The sequence below is a fragment of the Enoplosus armatus genome, chromosome 4, assembly GCF_043641665.1.
Source record: "Enoplosus armatus isolate fEnoArm2 chromosome 4, fEnoArm2.hap1, whole genome shotgun sequence".
NCBI classification, from domain to species: domain Eukaryota; kingdom Metazoa; phylum Chordata; class Actinopteri; order Centrarchiformes; family Enoplosidae; genus Enoplosus; species Enoplosus armatus.
In genome coordinates, this window is record NC_092183.1 from 5,019,538 (window position 1) to 5,039,465 (window position 19,928).

The window sequence follows — 19,928 nt, forward strand, 5'->3', positions numbered from 1 at the left end:
CCGTGAGGCCCCGGCGAATGACTGCATGACATCATCCTTTTCCCTCCCGAGCACGGCCTTCAAGAAAGTCAGAGAGGGCGTCTCATCCACCCAGCATAGGCGTCTTACATGGAATCCATTCACTGAGCTGGGAGATTTAGAGGAAACTCGTGTTCATTGCTTTGGCTTTGTCTGGAGGGCAGTCAGTATTGCTCTGAATTCGGCAAACCTTGGTTGGCAGATTAAGGAAAGAAGGCCATTGAAAAGATTTAGAGACTTCCTCAGGCAAGGGGTCTAAATCTTTGTTCTCAGTCTCTTGCACCAGATCACAGAAAGAGCGGAAACCTGATTCTCTCTTTCTTTCTTGGAAAGGTGGACTCGTGCAAGGACAATTGTAGCTCGCCATTCATGGCACTGGAGCGCCACTCGCACTCCAGCTAATGGCAGCTCAACCTGTCTGTTAATTTGAGTCTCTTTCAATATTTCATTATGAAAAAAAACTCAAGGAAGTGGCAGCTGCATGTCCTACTCGCTGTAATAATTTCTGCTTTCACTACAGAGCATGCAATAGACCTCTATTAATCTTTCTGCTGCTCTTGATTGGAAAATCCTGTTGGGCTTTAGAGTAGCACTTCACTCTCAGCCCTCCCTATATACACATACAAACATACATACACACACACACACACACACACACACACACACACACACACACTTGGAGCTGAAACTAGATCAGCTGGTGTGTACTTCCAGTCCCTCTGTCTGTGTGTGTCCATGCACACTGCTGATTAAATGACGATAGCACTTCATGTAATGATTACATGCATTCTCCATGTATGCGTGTGGCTGTGTACATGTGCAAGGCATGTGTGTGTTTGCACATTTTCTCTCATACACTCAAACTCTCTGGTACTCTCATGCATTTTGCATGGCCTTGTGGGAAAGCAGAATGGGGCTACAGCAGCAGGATGACTCACTAGCCGGTGTAGGCATTTGACCACAGGCACTTGTTACTGTGATGTCAGGGACACAGCTAGGACTCTTTCAGCACGAGTCTCCTCTAAAACACACATGCGAAGAGTTCTTGAGTCTTTCAAGAGCCAGAATAGTTGATGTGGGGGCTAAAACCTCAGTCATGACACAGCGAGAGCAAATCATAGTTAATCAATTTTGGCTGTCATGTGGCCTTGATGTCAAACAGCCCCAGACTGATAGCTCTCACTGCTATACTGTCTGACGTACCACCGTTTATGAGCTCATGTATGTGTGTATGCTCCTGAGTGTTTGTTTATAGTTGCACAAAACGTAGGTCTTCAATCATGTCATCGTGCGCACTTATGCTTTAGTGCACTTGCACATTGTTTTTTTCCCCATTTTTTTGTGAGTGCATGTGTGATTCCACAGCTATCATGTGTTTGGGTGTGCAACTGAAGAGTATTTTTGTGGCGGCAATGAAAATCAATACAGCTGGGAATTGATAGTATCATAAACAGGCCCGGGGTTATTGCCTAGTCGATATGGCCCATCTCGTCACCCGAGTCCCAGCTGAGTCTGGCTGGATGTGGCCAATGAGTGTTACACACATTGATGAAAACACAAGCACTTATCGAAACGCCTGTCTTTGGCATTCACAGTGGTTTAGCACCAGCAGCAGCCCTATGTGATACCTAGGGTCAATAGAAACTTGTCACCCAAAGGCCAAGACCTCAGTGACCAAACCTAATTGACATTTACCCTTAATTGTTCTTCTCTTCCTTCTCTTTTTTGTGAATCAACAGGGATATAATGCCTGTAGGGGAAGCTGCTTATTCAAAGAATCTCAGATTATGCCTTGTGTTCAATTATTTATTGTTACATTTCCCGTTTTCTTACCTAACCAATCTACTCATGCATATTAACACCAAAGCAAAGGTTAAGTCTACATGTGATGTTTCTCTTTTTTGTGGGAATCATGAACTGTAAGCTGACAACGACTGAAACTAGCTAGCTGCTAAAGGTGATGAAACACAGGAAATATGTGTGAGTTAAGACAGTAATGGACACTGGCTAGTTGCAATTAGATCATGACTTTTTCTACTATAATGGCAATATTTGAACCAGAAATCCTTCTGTCTTGTCTTGTAAGGGTGTTAATATGGAATTGTTAATAGATAGAAAGGAGGTAATCACGGCTTTTTTATTTCTTCAGGCCACTAGAATGATATCTATCCATCAACCTCTGTATGCAAGCCCCTCTATATAAGTCATATTCTCCTTTATTGGTAAAAAAATCCCACTATACTGTGTCCCATGATTTGCCTTTCACTCACCCATATTGGTGACCAGACTACCAGTGTAGAATAAATCATGGTGGCAGGTTTGTCATATTTTCTGTAAACTTAACAGCCACAAATTTAAATCCATGTAAACCTTTATTTAGATCAAATTTCCCTGCAATCATACTCCCAGCTGAGAGAATAATTTGCTTTGTTTGTGTGACTGTGCTATTTTTGATTATGCTGTTATAGTGTAAGCATGCAAGAGCTGGGCAAGTGTCCCAGTGGGAAAAGAGTCTAAAAGTTGAATAATTATGTGTCGTTATTTTTAGATTGTTTTTATTTTTCTTTTCCCTGTAGTATTCTTATAGTATTAAAACTTCAATGCCTGAAGTTTAAATTTTGCCTTTGTTGCAATGCTTGGTTTTTCTTACCACCCTTACACATTATGCATGCCTTTAGTTGCGGAGTATAGAGGAGTTTATGAGTTAAACTCATTTTTACATTCTATTGTCTGAAAGTGGAACCAGCCATTGATGCAGAAGTTCAAATGACCACTCAACCATTGCAATAAAAAAAAAACAAATTAGTGTCTATAGCTGTTTAGAAGTAAAAATGGTATGGTTGTGTATATATTACGCAGCTGAGCCAGTGTCTTGAGTCTTTCAAGAACCAGAATAGTTGATGTGGGGGCTAAAACCTCAGTCATGGCACAGCAAGAGCAAATCATAGTTAATCTATTTTGTCTGTCATTCATGCCGGCACAGCTACAAACCTTGCTTTCCTTCCACAATCAGAATCAACTAATGTTTCAAGTACAATAATTGTAGCGGAGAATGTCATTATAATATTGGTGCAAAGACATTGATGCTATTAACACTATAACAAGTACTGTACATACTACATAATTTGTCACAGTGTATGAAGTATTGAGACATGCAGATTCTGACAGATTCCCTGTACTCGGTGACCCCGGGTCAGCGTTATGGATTAAATTTGGCTTGTGTGTGGGCCAGTGCTTTACAGATTACACCCTGTTAACCCTCTGATTGACTGGTCTCCAGTCACCCAATCCTGTCATTAACCCCCGATACGGGCTCATTAGTCAGCAGGATCACCACCTGAGCAGGCCACAGTAAATGTGAAGGTGAAACTACATGTCTTAAAGACAGTGGGTGCGTGTTTGTCTGGGAGAAGTGTTTCCACTGAGGTTTTTGACCTCTGACTTCTTGATGAAAACAATAATACAATATTTTGTGCAGTAGATGATGTTGGACGTTAGTGTCTTCTATTTGCACTGGGCGGTAAGCTAAGGATCAAGAAGCCATGAATGTCTTTTTCAGCTGGGACTCTGAAGCGTCCTGCTTGGTTACACAAGCCTAACAAAGGTAAAATAACAGTGTGCAGCACAGTAGTATTTACTCTCCTTGAATTCAATTTAAAGTGACCTCTTCTCTTCCTCTCCTGGGCTAAAGTGTCCGTACTTGCCGCTAGAATTTCATTTTGATCAAATGGGACACATCTACATCTCACTTAACAGGAATTGAAAATAGGCTGCTACGTCTGGTCTTATTTGCTTCAAGTTTAAAACTGTCCATTCCTACAGAGGCAAAGATTATTCTTCAGTAAACACCTTCCACTCTGGCCTTGAATTCTTCCTCATGATGACAACATCGAACAATAATGTGCTAATGATTATCTAAAACGGAAACTGCTTTGGACAATTCCCACAAAGGACATCGCCCCTACCTAGTTCACTACAGCTGTTGGATCTTTACTGTCTATCCTCTGTCTTGCTATGCTGTGCCAACTCAGATGGGCAGTAGGAGTCTAGTTTATAGCACTTTGTTACAACAGACATTTTGACTCATCATAGCAGCAAAAGCACAGGTGTTACTAATAATGTTAATGATGGCTCTCGTTCATTAATGTGTTCCAGTAAGACATGTCGGTGAGCCAGCGTGCACAATACCAGTAACCTGGAGTTTGCACACCTAAATGCAGAACGCTTTGACAAGTGACATTACATAAACTCAACAACAGTAAAGTCTGTTTACAGATACAGTGTCCTGGTTACCCATGGTCACCCTATGGTTCCCAAAGTGCACTTAGGACCCTTCCTAAAGATCACACGATGAATCTGAGGGGTCATAAGGTGATGTACTGGATAGGAAAGAAGAAAAAAACATGTTCCTGGGACACAAAATTATTGACGAAACATTTCTTTAATTTTAGCTTGTTTTCATATGAAATGCAGGATAATTATGTCACAGGCAAGGTTGCAAAGTGGACATTGCTTTTGTTTTAAATGTTTACAGGCCAAAAAGTTGGGGAACCACTAGGATACGTTTTCATTTTGCATATCTGCATGTGTGAGAGTGAATCTGTGATTATGATGGACTCTAGGAGCAGAGATGGAGATTCATCAGTTTCGACCTGTTCTCACCTTTATGTCATGTACTCCCTCCCTCTCTTTCTTTCTCTTTTTCATCCTCTCCTCACGTCTTCTTTATCTCTTTTTCTCATTTTTAATCTATTAATGAATTATTAGCACATAACACACACACCATCATTCTTGTCCTACAAACTGCCTATGCACTCATACAGGTAGGTGCCCTTTCACATAGTGATACTGTACATATTTTTACTGACCCACAGCCAGAAGCCAGGCTAATGTAGGATAGATTTTGTCCAAGTTGGAAAGAGAAGGTCTAGGTTACGGTGTGTCGATACAGGAGGTGTTTTCTAGTCGTCCGTCTCACGCACAATCAATCCAGCTGTCTACACAGGGCCTCTGTTATACGCGTATATCCACAGTAATGTAGTAGTAGTGAGCGCTTCCAAAATGCAGGTGACCTACACTCAATACTGACCCTGAACGCATCCTGTGTAGACACAAACAGAGGACTGAGGCTGCTGCTGTGCTAACGTGCTGCTCACGCTACGCCTTCTGTATAGACACAGTGTTAGTGTGAGCCCCGCGGTGATTCAAGTGTCATTTTAGGTTTTTATTTATTTACTTCAAATTCTCCTGAGGACAATGATTAGTTAATGCAAATCACTTCAGATTAATTGAACAGATTTCGGCCATCATTTGCATAAAATCCAACACGTGTGCATGTTGGTGTTTGTTCAGTGAGTCAGCTTAGAGGAGGTGGCGCTGGTGGAGTCGTGCTTTTAAAGTAATGAACTGGTACTGTGCAGGGCCTACAAGGGTTTTCAAAAATAGAGTTAGACCAAAATGATTTCCCGAGAGAAAAGAAATTACATAAACTTCAAACTCCCACATTTGGACATGTGTTTTACTGCAGGCATGTCACGAAAGACACATGGTGCATCGGGAGCTGTCATGATGCAGCAAAATGTGCTCGCAAAGTAGAGTGATGAAGATATAACCAAACTGTTTTTAGGTTTGGGTATGATTCAAATGTTTTGTTTTGATACTGGTACCCATACCAGTTCCTAAATGATACTTTTTGATATGTTTAAAACAGAAAGTCTTGTGTCAAAAAACAGCTGTGTTTAGAATAAAGGATCTGATTTAACAACAAGAAATAGGAAGCAACTATTTCATTTTATTTTTAGAGCCTGTTTATTGAGCTTTGTCTAGGTGGTTAATCAGGGGCATCCCATCCTTTCTTCCCTGTTTTCCCAGTTCCCGTCATCCAGACCACCCTGCTTACAATTAATCTACCACCCTATAAACAGTTTAAGGGCAATAGCAATCAAGTTGGTGGTTATAGTGGATTACAGGATACGTCAAGTAAAAGGATATGTAGCCATCTCACTTTGAAAGTGAAGTAGCATCTGATTACCTGTTTTGGTTAAATTGCAGCTTCTGTAGCAGAAGGTGTTGCTCTCCTGCTCTTTAGCTCTCTATCCTGTTCTGTGTGTGTGTGTGTGTGTGTGTGTGTGTGTGTGTGTGTGTGTAACCTGTTGATCCTTATAACACTCAATCCCCGCTAGTGGTACCCATGAGTAACCCCCTGCTCCTCCTCCCTCACTTTCTCTGATGTGCAAAATTGTCTGTGAGGGACTGATGAATAATTTAACAGCCTGGTGACGGCGCTCTGTGACACTGCACTTAGTGTGTTTGCTTGTTTCATTCAATGTGTGTGTGTGTGTGTGTGTATTTGTATTTATTTAAGGGGGAGAGGTTTGGAAAAAGACAGCGCAGAGATTGATTTTGTTTGTGTGTGTGTGTGTGTGTGTGTGTGTGTGTGTGAAAGACTGTGTGGGTTTGGAAAAAGCAAGACAGTAGACCACACACACTATTGACCAGGTTGAAAAAAAAAGCTCAGCTGAAAAGGCGCTAACACTGATAGTTGCCAGAGAGGATGAATGGCTTTAATAGAGAAAACTCCAGGCTTCACTCTGCAGGGACAGACACACACACTGACCCCTCTGGATTCATGGGATTGCTCTAAAAAAGCTTTCACACTGGATGAGGGATGGTCTCTGTGTGCCAGAATGTGTGTGTGACCAAAGCTGTGCGTATGTGTGTGGGCTTGCTTAACATATGCCTTATGTTAGATTTTGCTGGAAGGATTTTGCTCTGTTTTCTCACCGTTAGTGATCCTCAGGGCACTGAGATAAATACAAGTTTTCCATTGCAATCCATCTGAAAGAATGACGTTTTTATTTTGAGTAGGGTGACGTTATTATTCCCTGTGTGAAAGCAGCATAACTGCAGCCTTTGCAGACTCCCAAAAGAAACAGGTCAGTAGCGTGTTAGGCGTTCGTTTAACTTTTCAAGTAAAATATAGAACATTTTTTCACTTGCATGGCATTAGATAAATACGGGCTGCAACTCGTGATTTTCACTAGTGATGAATCTTTTGGTTGATAAAATGTCCCCAAATCCAAGTTCAAAAGCCCAAGTCTTTAAATGTCTTGTTTTGTCCAAACAACAGTCCTAAACCTAAAGATATTACATTTACTATCATAGAAAACATTTTAGAGGCAGGAACCTGTGAATTTTTACTTAGAAAATTACTTTTGATAATCATTATATAAATTATTTTGTTAATCAACTAATTGATTAATTGATAAATAATTTCCATTCTTCTTGTATGTGCATGTATGTTTTGTATGTGTATGCGTGATTGACAAAACCAATAGGTATACTGGTGTTTGTAGTTTGCATGTTGACAGTGCCATAGCATACGACAGTCCCTCACAGCCCCTGGCTACTTCCAAACACCTCAGATATGTCCTAGGCTAGCTTAATGTTGCATAGGTGCCACTTTACACATGAATCCCATATATGGACATGTGTGAGGAAAAAGTGGTGTGAAAATATATCTCATGTGTGAAGGCTTTCATGTGTCGTTGTTGTGTGTGTGTGTGTGTGTGTGTGTGTGTGTGTGTGTGTGTGTGTGTGTGTGTGTGTGTGTGTGTGTGTGTGTGTGTGTGTGTGTGCTACTCCCACTGTATAATACCATGTAAGTCTGCATCATTGCAAGTGGCTTTTTACCATCAATGTGGAGATTAAGATTCATATTGACCTAAAGCTTTAGGGCAAAAGAGTAGCTGCACTCCTCTGCTTAGTCTAGTAGTGTGAATGATTTGGCTTGGCGCTACCGAAAGCTAATCTGCTTTTATTGACATGTAGGCTATATAGAAGGGAGGTTTGTTGCGCTGTGCACTTTTAACATTGTTGGAAGTGTGCCTTTTAGTGGCATTTAACTGCAAACTCCAAAAACTCCAAAAGGTTTCTGCTTTGAAATACCCAAATCGCTGTTCGGGCATAGAGTCAAGTGTACAGTGATGGATCATATTTGCTTTATATTTAGCGTACAGACGCGAAAGTGGTGTCAATCTTCTCATCTAACTCTTAGCAAGAAAGTGAATGAGAGTATTTATGAAAATATCTATTCCTTTAACTATTCATTTTCACTATGTGGTGACACGTAGCAGGCTGAATGCCCACTATGTTGGTGAATATGCTTGTTCTACCTGTTAAGTATACAATAATCAATCATACTTCTACTGTTGACCAGTTTGATGACTTGTTTAGGGTAAGACCATTGCGCAAAAGTCTTCACCAAAGACACTGATTTGTTTTTTGTCTCTCCCGTTGTTAAAGTCGGGATTGAAAGGCTCGCTCATCTCTGGTGAGCACTTCATCCCCAGAGTGGCCAAGCAAGACAGAAAAGTAGAGGTCCGTAAAAGTTTGTTGGTGCCAAGTTCAACTTTTAAACACCCACAACACAAGTGGAGTAGCCACTGTGAGGTTTTGGGCTGTTTTTGCTTTTAGGCAACAATAGGACTTCACTTCAAATAAACTACAGATTTAGAGTTCGCCCAGGGTTTTAAGTTGGTGTATAGGCCACTTATTTGTCTGGTATTTGTCCCTCAATCCACCAACACCCACATTTATGTTGGCATTAGCCTTAAAGCTAATCTGAGAAGGTAACAGTCTTGTGCATGTGCGTGCGTGTGTGTGTTTGTATGCATGCATATCTCAATAGTGTCACTAAGCTCCTGAGATGAGAGCTGCCCCGAAGTCTCCAAATCCTGCTTTAGAGTGTAGAGTGTAGAGTGTAGAGTGTAGAGTGTGTGTGTGTGTGTGTGTGTATTCTTCCCTCTGTGAAAATGAGTCACTGCTATAAAAATCCACACCATGCCGTCCTGGCAGGATAATCAGGACATAATGTTTAGTTTCTTTCTATCTCAGTGGATTAGTTTATTTTCATCCTGGGAGAATTTCACGTATTGTGGAAATCGCCTCACATTTGGTTGTCTCAGCTTTATTTAAAGCAGTATTTCACAATGGGACGTGTGATTTAAAGCACACCTACCTCTAGTCTGACTCATCAAAAGCCCTCCTCAGTCATCATCAGGCAATTTGGGAATCATCAAGTGTCTCATTATCATTGATTAAATTCAGACAAAGACAGATAAAGTATTATAACCAGTTGTATATTTGTTTTTAGTGCTTTAAGTGTGCACATTAATTCATATTGACATTCAGTCAACATTCAGTTCAACATTTTGAATGTACAGATGGCTAGTGAGCAATTTTTTGAAAGAACTGGCTGTTAAGTGACGTGCTCAACTGTACTTTTAATGGCTGCTGAACGGGAATCATCCCCTTTACACAGAATTCCAGGTAATCATCCAGGAAGTGATGTCATCATGGGTACCTGCTGCAGCTAGTTTGTTTGTAAACACTTCATGAAGTCTTGGAAGTCTGTAGAAACTAAAACTCCCGCCAAAGTCCTTGTTTGATACCCGATATCACATCCAACTTGATGAATTGTTTGGCCAGTCCCTCTGAAAGCTGGTCTATTGGATTGCTTTGCCCGACAACAGAAATGCAATACAAGGTTGTCGAAAACAGTTTGCTTGGCCAAGTTCTGCCTCGGAAATTGACGGCTTGTGACTCGAGGATTTATGATTCATATCACAGCGTGTGTCATGTAACAGGAGGAACGGAAAGTAGGAGTTAGATATCATGATTTTTATCATTAGCCAATGTACCAATGAACCTTGTTAGAAAGCCTGTGGTACTACTATACCAGTGATGGTGTGATGTTTATCTTACTGTATTTGTTAGAGCCTACATTGCCTGACCTTAACCCCACAGGCCTTGCAAGAAGTAAGAATTCACTACAATAATCTGGCTAACTCTGAAGGTCTGAAACTCTGAAGGATAGCAAAACAACACACACTCATAGTTTTTTTTCCTGTCTCTCCCATTTTTACTAATGGTTGTAGTTTGTAAAGCACGTGGTGAGCACTGCCCAATTAATTTTTAGTCCTACCAAGCTGTCTGTGAAAAGCAGCTTAATATTAACCTAAAATATAAGCAAGGCCGGAAAATCAGGATGTGGATCATCACTGGCTTTAACTCCCATTGCTCTCTTTCGGATTCTCTTTTTCTGGGTCTCACTCCCTTCTTACTTTTCTTTCTCATCTCTTTTCATGTTGTTACTATTTATGACACCATCACATCCCCTGTGCCTCTTTCTCAGCTTTTTCTCTCGCCTTTTCTGTGTTTTTAACAGATTTTTTCATGCCATGCCTCAGCTGGCCCCCTGACCTTTTGTAACTCGGTCGTTTCCTCAAACACAACACTCACACATTGAGTTCATGGTCACAGGGACAATTAGCTGATATTGAAATGGCAGTATATATAGAATGTGTTTTAACCATGAGGCCACCAGACAACCAAGTTGACCTCTTTTTATTTATTTAATGCTACCTTTCTGTCTGCTGTGGCCCCACTCCCAGCAAATATGCTCATATACAGTATTTACAAAACAGATTTATTAAACAGCGTTGTAATTCCTTATAATTAATTATAAATAATTATTTGGCCAAATGTAAATATTTAGCAGTAATTGACCTACATCTGTCCATTAGCAACAGTGTTGTTTAGCGACTGAAAATCCTTCTGCTCAGCTGAAGAAAAGCATAATTTTTCTCAGTTATACCTTTTTTTTCTGTACTGAACTTAAAATACATATTAACATACTACAAGGTATGTGGTGTGTTTAGACTTCTATGAAATGAAAAATACTTTTCTTTTGACATTCCACTAAAATCCAGATTTAGTGTTTTTTACTCTAGAGCTGCAACCATTAGTTGATTAACTGATTAGTCATTATTTTTGCTTTTAATTGACAGAGATACAGAGAGGAAAGGTGGGATATAGAGGGGGTGACATGCAAGGGCCCCGGGCTGGAATCGAACCCAGCCTTTGTACATGGAACGCCTATTCTACCAAGTGAGCTACAAGGCGCCCCAACTCATTTGTCAATTGACAGAAAATGAATGGGTAACAAGTTTTGATAATCTGAACAATTGATCGACTAATTGCTGATGATAATTTAAGAATAATTGAGAAAGAAAATAATTGTTAGTTGCACCCCGGAAAGTAGTTTATGTTCAGATCGAATCTTTGAAATGAGATACATTTGAAGGCCTCTTGAAGATGGACTTGAGTAAACCCTTACACTTTTTCCTCAATCTTTCTCTCTATCTATCTATATCTTTCTCTTGTTGGTTGCTCACAAATGCCAAGCAGGGTGGAGTGAACGAGGAGGAGGAGAAGTGCAGCCACAACTTCCCCAGAGGCTCATGCAAGCGTCAGTTTGTGTTATAAATCATTCAGGGACACTCAGAAGGGGCACAATACATTTTTATCCTTCTTCTCTCATCCCTCCATCCTCTCTTCTTCTTTTATTATTGAATGCGGTTCCTCTGAGCACCCAATCAACCCGATCAAAAAGAGAGAGGAGGAGGTTGAGGAGGGTGAAACCAATAAGATGAGCTGGAAAAAAAATAAGTAGAAGAAAGGGAATGTTCCAGTTTGATTCCACACAGGAATTAAGTGTCTCAAAGCGCAGGTCACAGAGTCATTCATATACTGAATAATAGATCTACGTTACTTCCTGATCATCAGGCTGCTTGTGGACCACAGTTGGTTTTATTGTGTGCTGGTCTTGTCAATGACGATGTGTATAGTTCAGGGACAGGTTGTGTTCACTGGTGATGCTGTGGATGCTGCACCACCTGCTTGTCAAAACGAAACACAGTCCAGTAGCTGACGGCGCTCTGCTGTCAGAACAACTCGCTCAGATTTGATGTGTATGTGTGGGTATACTGTGTATGTGTGGTTGTACGTGTGGGAGAAAGCAAAATATTGAATTTGCGCTTGCTTGTAGGTGTGTGCATGTAAAACCTTGTGTTTGTCCACAGCACCGTGTGTAGTGTCCTTGAACTCATGTATTTGAAAGGGGAAGAAAGAGGATGTGTTCAGCTGCAAACAGGAGGCACTTCCCTTGTATAAAATGCCAAGACATTTAGTTTGACATACCATCTGCCCAATGTATTCTAGGATAGACATTGGGCTTCCTGTGGCAATGAATATGGACAAACAGGTGTGGAAAATCAATTAACATGAAGGTAGTTCCTGGATCTTTACTATCATACACCAAATAAAGTGATACTCGCAGCATTTTAAGACATCAGCACCATGTACAGTATATTATTACCATCTGACTGAGATAACTGACAGCTATTCTCTTATACTGGTGATTCTGTTAGTGGCAATACTTCTGAGAACTGAGACCACTCTTCCTCATATCACATCCTTACATTGTCGTCTTTCCTGAAGCTGATAAAAGAAGGGATCATCGCTGTGGATCCTGGAGTTGTTGAGAGGATAATAACTGACAGTCATTAAGGAGATTTTCATTGGCTGTTGAGTCATTCCACCATCTGCTATTATGAGGACATTTGAAAGCTTTTGCCCTGTTTGTACTGGAAGAACATCGCCTTCCTCTTGCTCCTCACGTGTTTTATGACCCTTTGTGCTGTAAAGCAATCCTGAAAATCTCTCATAAAGTTTGACTCCGTGGCACGTGTTATAAAATGTATAAATTGCTGTGCAGATGCTTGTCTTTGCAGTAATGGTCTTGGGTTTGGCAATATTTCAGTAAAAATGCAATTTATTTTATTGTGGCATTTTTTTGCAGAAGTTGCATAAAGTGTATCAGATCATTATCAGTGTCAAAAAGACCAAAGTAATAGACCCATATTTAAAAATAGAGGGTGTCATATAATAGTCACATTTAGCAACTAATGATGATTTTCATTATAGATCAAGCTGTTGATAATTTACTCAATTAATCTAATACTTGTTTGGTGTATAAAGTGAGTAATGCCGATCTCATTTATCCCCAAGGTTCAAATAGCTTGTTTTGTCCAAAGCCCACAGGTATTTACTATCGGAGAAGACTAAGAAAACCAGCATTTCTACATTTAAGAAGTTAGAACCAGTAAATTTTGGGCAATTTTGCTAAAATAAAAAGCCGATTTATGTTCTTTTAATCGACTAACCCACTTATCACTTCAGCTCTAGTCACATTATCACAAGTTTCTTTCTTTAAATGTACAGTTTTAATCTCAATCCAGCCATCTAACCCCTCTTTTGTTTCTTCCTCTCTCTTACCTCAGGTACAGTATTATTCCAGTCATGAGGAAAGTCGGCAAGAAGTCAACTCTGGATGTAAACTAAGGAGAGCGAAAGGGAGACAAAGAGGGAGACAAAGGCTAGTTTGACACACGCTCTACACATTTCCTACAGGTAGGTTATACACATTGGACTCTCTGACGCTGTCTGGTCGATTATTTTTCTATATCAGGGCTGTTCTTTTTTTATCATTGTGTTTGTTTTTTTTAACCAATGTCTTTAACTGTATTGCAACTTCCGGCATGCAAATTAGTGAATGAAGCAAAATATTTGACAGGCTACACGTGATTTATTGTTGCAAGCATCCAACAGACAAACTCACGCTTGTCTCATTGAGGTCACCCGGCAGTTCATTCTGTTTCACTCTTTTTTCACTCTGTACAGTAAAGGTATTTGTGTGTGTGTGTGTGTGTGTGTGTGTGTGTGTGTGTGTGTGTGTGTGTCAAAAGCCCTTTCATGTTGCAGTTGGGCAGCCCGTGCAGGCATCATCCGACTGTAAACTGGGTCTTGTTTTCCTTGTAATGAAAGCTTGCTTCCCTGCCGGCTCTCTGATGTACATAACCGCTAACCCTCTGTCACACTGAATTAAAGCTGAGTCTGCAAGGAGGCAAAGTTTCTCTGGCCTATACAATACCATGGATTTCTCAAGTTGTCTCTGTGTGTGTGTGTGTGTGTGTGTGTGTGTGTGTATGCACATGTGAATTCCTGTGTGTGGGGATTGCTGCAACATATATATTTGAGGTTGCTTTTGGACAGCATGCAAAAACGAAATTGTTGCTTACTTTAAACCAGAAGCCTTTTAGCTCAGTTTTGTTTTTGACAGTATTCAGCTTAGACGTGTTTGATCGCTCATGTTAACTTTCCATTTGGATTTTGCAGCTACACATCACTCTCACTTCAGGTGCAGCAACTAAAAAAATAATGCACATTTTAAAATGATAGAAATTAAAACCTATAAAATAAGTGACAACAACAAAAAATCATAATAATAAAACAATGGCATTTGCATACAGAATGTTGGTTATTGTTAACGCTAAGAAAAACATGAAACCACCTATGAGTGTCACCCTGTACGAATGCACAGTGTAATACTGAACTGCTCAAAGTAATGGAAAGTTTTACTGTGTATATCAAATATATATATAGTCTCTGTTTTACTCTCTTCACAAATCCTGCACAAATTGTGGGTGCGGATACTGTTCATCAAAATACTCAAACTTGACATAATGATGATGAATGCTTCAGACACATCATATTACATACGATGCACATATATGTGTGTATGAGTGTGTGTGTATGTGCATGCATGGATACCTATACCCTATCCATGCATGGCCCAGGAGGAACAGCCACTTCAGATTTCCCATTGATAAGAAACAACCCTGTCACATTTGGCCCTTTAAATTGGCATCATCACCATACAACCCAGAATATTGTGCATTTAAATAGGCTTCTATTGCATTCATGACCACGTTGACCCATTTAATGTCATGCAGGAGTCATGCACGCACAGGCATGTACACATCTCTCTCACACACACACACACACACACACACACACACACGCATGCAGTACTCTCCAGGGACCTTGCACTCCGGTGAGACGTGAGGCTCTATCTGCTCGCAGTCTTTAAGTTTTTATTAGACCGGATTACTGAAGTGCAGTAATTTTCAGTTATGTGTGATCCAGGCTTCCTTGCTCACTCACACATATGCACTTTCACACACAAGCACACACAACTCCAAAGCTCTAAGCCTGCTCTCTATAATGTCATGATAGGAGTTAAGGAAACTGAATCATTACGTAATTCCTATTCTTTCTCTCTTATACACACATTGCCCTCACACTATGTCTCAACGCACAAATTTGGCAGATTTACCAGTTCTTTTTTTCCGTTTCTGATTAGAGCTGGTGATTTTAATCCCAGTAAGAATTCCCACAGTCTGCCTAATTCCTGTTCCTGCCTAAAGCCGGTAGGGGGGCCAGTAAGCCGCTAAAGCCCCTGGCTATACACACACACGTACACACACATAGACTGGCACATACATATGGACACTCGTGTGCTCTCACTGGCGTAATGGCACGAATATATTTTTGTGCACACGCTGCATGCTTATATACAAATATACATACACACACACACACACACACACACACACACACCTACACACCTAACTTTAACCTAAACCTAACTTTAAACCAAGTTTTTACCCTTAAATTTAATGATTTAGTTATGGGGACTTACTTTTGTCCCCAAAAGGAAGGCCCCACAATATGACTGTGTAAACAGATTTATGTCCCCACAACCTGAGTAATACATGTGCACACACACACACACACACACACACACACACACACACACACACACACACACACACACACACACTGAGAAGTCTGCACTTCACTTGCACTCTCATAAGAGTTTAGATGCAGGTAAACGCAGAAGACTGGGTACAAAACAAATGATAAGCAAATCATATTTTCTTCCTTGTCAAAGCTTTTCTTTTTAAAGAAATTGATCAAAGAAAATACAGGGAAATGAAAGTAAAGTGTTATAAAACTAAACTGAATTCAAGTAGGATAAAAAAGAAGGGTGAATGAGATGAATCCTCTCCGTCCACACAGAAGGAACTGAGTGTTTTTGTAAAGTTGTTTTTTTATCAAACTCAATCTAATCTTCATGCATCCATATTGTGCACAAAGGCAACTGTACAATAACGTCATCTGATATTCTCCTCTTTTCTGTCTTGTATGTGTCAGCCCTGTTAATTCTTGTGATCTTGCACGTCCCTAAAGCTAAATGTTTTCCAGCCCATTATCAGACTGTGGCTTTGTATGAAACAATCTCTCAAAAAGAAAAATAAATACTGGTGATCAACTTAACATTTCTGGACCTTTTTGTTAAGGTGTATATTTCTTATTCATGTATATAACTGGCCAAGAGTAGACAATGTGATGTCCCATTTAAATATGTTTGTTGCAGCACATGGTATAGAGCCATATCCACCAGCCTAATGGACTTGGTCCTTCAACAACATGTTGGTACATCAATTAGTCATAACTGCACCAACAGGGGGCCTGGGGGTGGGATGGTGTTCGGTATTTGTTTGTTTGTGTTTTTCTTGCGTATGCATGTTGAACTTTGACCCACATTTAACACCTGTGCTCGTATGTGTTTATGTACAGATACAACCATAGGAGAAGTCCCAGAATAGGTTCTTGTGTTAGATTGCGTTTTCTAACTTGAAAATGAATTGTTCTGGTTTATGTGAAATATGGATATCAGCCAGTCACTGTTGAGTCACTCGTGATGTTTTCATTTCAATGCTTTCTTGGGCAAGAAATTGTCAAAACTTAATACTAGCTATCAAGACTTTCAGTGCAAAATCCTTTTTATTGTCCTTCAAAAACCATTGAATTTTACAGTGTTGTCAACTGTGTGTGTGTGTGTGTAGTCCACGTCAGATTAGCATAAACCATATAATCTCTTAAATATAATTTGTTTTTATGTTATATAGTTTATTGCATATAGCAAATCTTTTCGCACCATTATCCACCCCCACAGTAAGCCACAGACACGCTGTCTCATTTACTCACTCAGACACCAGCGCTTGCATGCAAGGCGCTTGTTATTTCTGCACATACACACTAATGCACACCTGCACGTAAGTACGGTGTCATGCAGTGGTGTGTAGTAGTGCACATGTAGTAAAGAATTCACAAGCGCTCACACACACACACACACACACACACACACCAAGCGTTTAATCTGTCTAAGCCATTTGCCTAATCAGCTCTCTCTCAGCACAATACCATTCATAGATCCACAGTAACCACACACGCAGACACACTCTCACACACACGCACACACACACACCCACACACAGGGCGAACTGTCCAAACACTGGGCTTTGCCGGACTAGTAGCAGCTTTACCAAGCCCCCCGTGTTACAACCTGTTGTTGCCACGTTGCATCACTTCACACATCTTAGAGGAGAGGAGGAAGAGGAGGAGGATGAAGAATGGAAAAGAGGGTGAGAGGGAGGTGTGCAGAGTCTCCAGAGTGATCACATGACTTCAGTGTTCATTTGCTCCATTTTTATCTTTTACTCATCCGCCGACTTCTTCCATCATTGTGGTTTAGATCTTCTTTCAAAGCTCCTTCACATGGGGTAAAACTGCTCTCAGTAGGTCTGTGTCTCTCTCTCTCTATCTGTCTGTCTGCCAAACCTTCTCTCTCTCTCTCTCTCTCTCTCTCTCTCTCTCTCTCTCTCTCTCTCTCTCTCTCCAATTTTCTTACTCCCTCTTTCCCCAATTTTAGTTTTTAATTCTTTGCAATTATTTTATAACCTTTTCCTTCTTGTCTCATTTTCTATTAGTAAAGGCATCATAGTCATACTGTGTGTGTGCGCTCATGCTGTGGATGTTTTTTTGTTTGTTTTTTGATGGGGAGAGGGCTGATATGGGGATTGTGTCGGGCTTTATTTCAGTAACTATCTGGAGAACTCAAGCAGGAGAGATGAGAGACAGACAGGGCTGATGCAACCAGGAGACACACAGACACATACACAAATTCACTAACACACAAGTTCATATTGTAGGTAAACACACACACACACACACACACACACACACACATAAATACACACTTAAGCACACATATACACATTAAGACATAGGTATAAACACACACATACAAATACAGACACTTCACATGCACATTAATTAAACAACACTACAACAGTACTAATTTACAGCTTTTAGTGCTAAAAAAGTCCATTGATCAGATATCTGAAGAACCAGAATTACATGAAGCATCTAATGAAAGCCTAACAAGCACAGAGCCTAATACTTTATAGCCATGTAACCAAGTATTTTTCATTGAACATGCTAGTAACCACGAATAGTATACGATATACATGAATCTGCAGTCTACAGGTTGAATGCATACTGTTACATCGCTATTCTGTACTCTACCATTCATTCATTATTCGTCACACCTCTATCACAGGCGTGGAGATCTCAGCTGAGAGTTTCATGCTTCTCAAAAATACCTCCGTGACCAAGAGATGCCTTGAGGCAATAAGCATGTAAGCTAAGTGATCTTTCACATTTTGTAAACGGGTAAACTGAAACCATGCCTGCTGTTTATGTGACAACCCTACGGTGGTTTCCAAGCATGTTCTGGGGCATTCTTAGAGAGAAATCAAAGCTTAATGCCATGAAATTGACTTTAGTCAGGCTGCAGTACAATAGGCTGCCATTCGCAATGCTGAGATGTTTTGTTATAGCAGCTTTGTAGATGGTAGCAGGTTGGCATGTTACCTCAGGAGACCTTTCCATATACAGAAGGTACAGCACGTGTCCTTGTTGACGTTCAACACACTGGTCTCGCCTTCTGTAAGAAATACATCCATAGCTATATAGTCACAACCTGAATGCTCATCACCCCCTCATTGCCATCACAAAGCTTTTGGAATCAGTAATTTATATTTTATAAGGTAAATTATCACCCATGTCTTATAAAATAACCAGCATCTCTTGATGTAGGACTTCAACAGATGAACACTGGCAGAATGGCTTCGAGCTGCCTTGAGTCAGTGTTATCGAGAGTACGATAATGCTGAACCTTGAGGCCACGCTTGAGACCTTGGTTGTTGTACACCTCTCGTATTTTACAACTTCTTGGTAAAGTTTGTTTTTTTGTTGGAACACTGGATTTTACCCAATATAATGCAATGTGCAGATATTTCTAACAAAATATAACTATGGCATTGAGATTGGGAATTCTGATTCGGATATCCACATTAATGTCATTGTTGAAGTTCCTCAATGAAATAGTGCTGCCCATACCCCCCCAAAAGCTCTGAGGCTGCCATCCATGGCACCAGATTTTATGCATCTGGTGCCATGGAACAGAGGGCACAGGACTTTGCTTTTAAGACTGATATTTTTGGAGTGGGGGTGATTGCTTAGATCCCTTTAAGAGCAAGGGATTAGGATGATGCTGATGCTTAGTGTCTTGGCCTGGGTGCCTGTGTGTCTTGCTGCCTCTGCCTGTATGTCAGCTCGCTCTGTGTGGAGCTGGCCTTTGGAGCCAGATTTGCTTGCTGCATCTGGTTGATGTGCACAGAGATTTCATGGTAGACCGAAAAAGAGAGAGAGAGAGAGAAACAGGAATTGGAGAGATAGTGTGTGTGTGTGTGTGTGTGTGTGTGTGTGTGTGACTGTGTGCAACTGTGTGTGTGTTGCATGTGCAGTGGAGCTAACTGGAGCAGGGTGTCCAGGATGCGTACACGCTTGACGGCCTGGCTGCAGCCTTGTGATACAAAACATTTAGCATTAGTGTGTGTGTCTGCATGCACACAGGCAACTGTTACACTGTGTTCATGTGTGGAAATGATGCATCAGTGACTCAGCTTCAGCTGTCAAGTCTGTTGTGTATGTGCGTGTGTGCATGTTTACGTGAGCAAGTGTGACTGTGACTTGGACGAACAGCAGGACTAGACAGCTAGCCTTCATCATATGACTGTCTTTTTTTCCCTGTCTTATCACCTTTCAACTGTCCACGAGACACACAAATGCAGACACTATTCTTGGAAGGGCCTGTGAAGTAACATTAGATCAAACAATGTCTGGGTGTTCCCAGGTATCAATGACCAACATAAGTTGTGTGTGTGTCAGTGTAATTTAATGCTTCAGCACGTGTG

General features: G+C 40.7%; 1 protein-coding gene across 1 annotated transcript in view; it reads left to right on the forward strand.

Moving 5' to 3' along the window:
- The window catches only part of taok3a (TAO kinase 3a), a 64,590-nt gene that overhangs the window by 11,090 nt on the left and 33,572 nt on the right, over positions 1–19,928 (forward strand). The window contains exon 2 of the mRNA XM_070903668.1: positions 13,203–13,332. The gene's annotated coding sequence lies outside the window, so the exon portion shown is untranslated. The remainder of the gene's footprint in view (positions 1–13,202; positions 13,333–19,928) is intronic.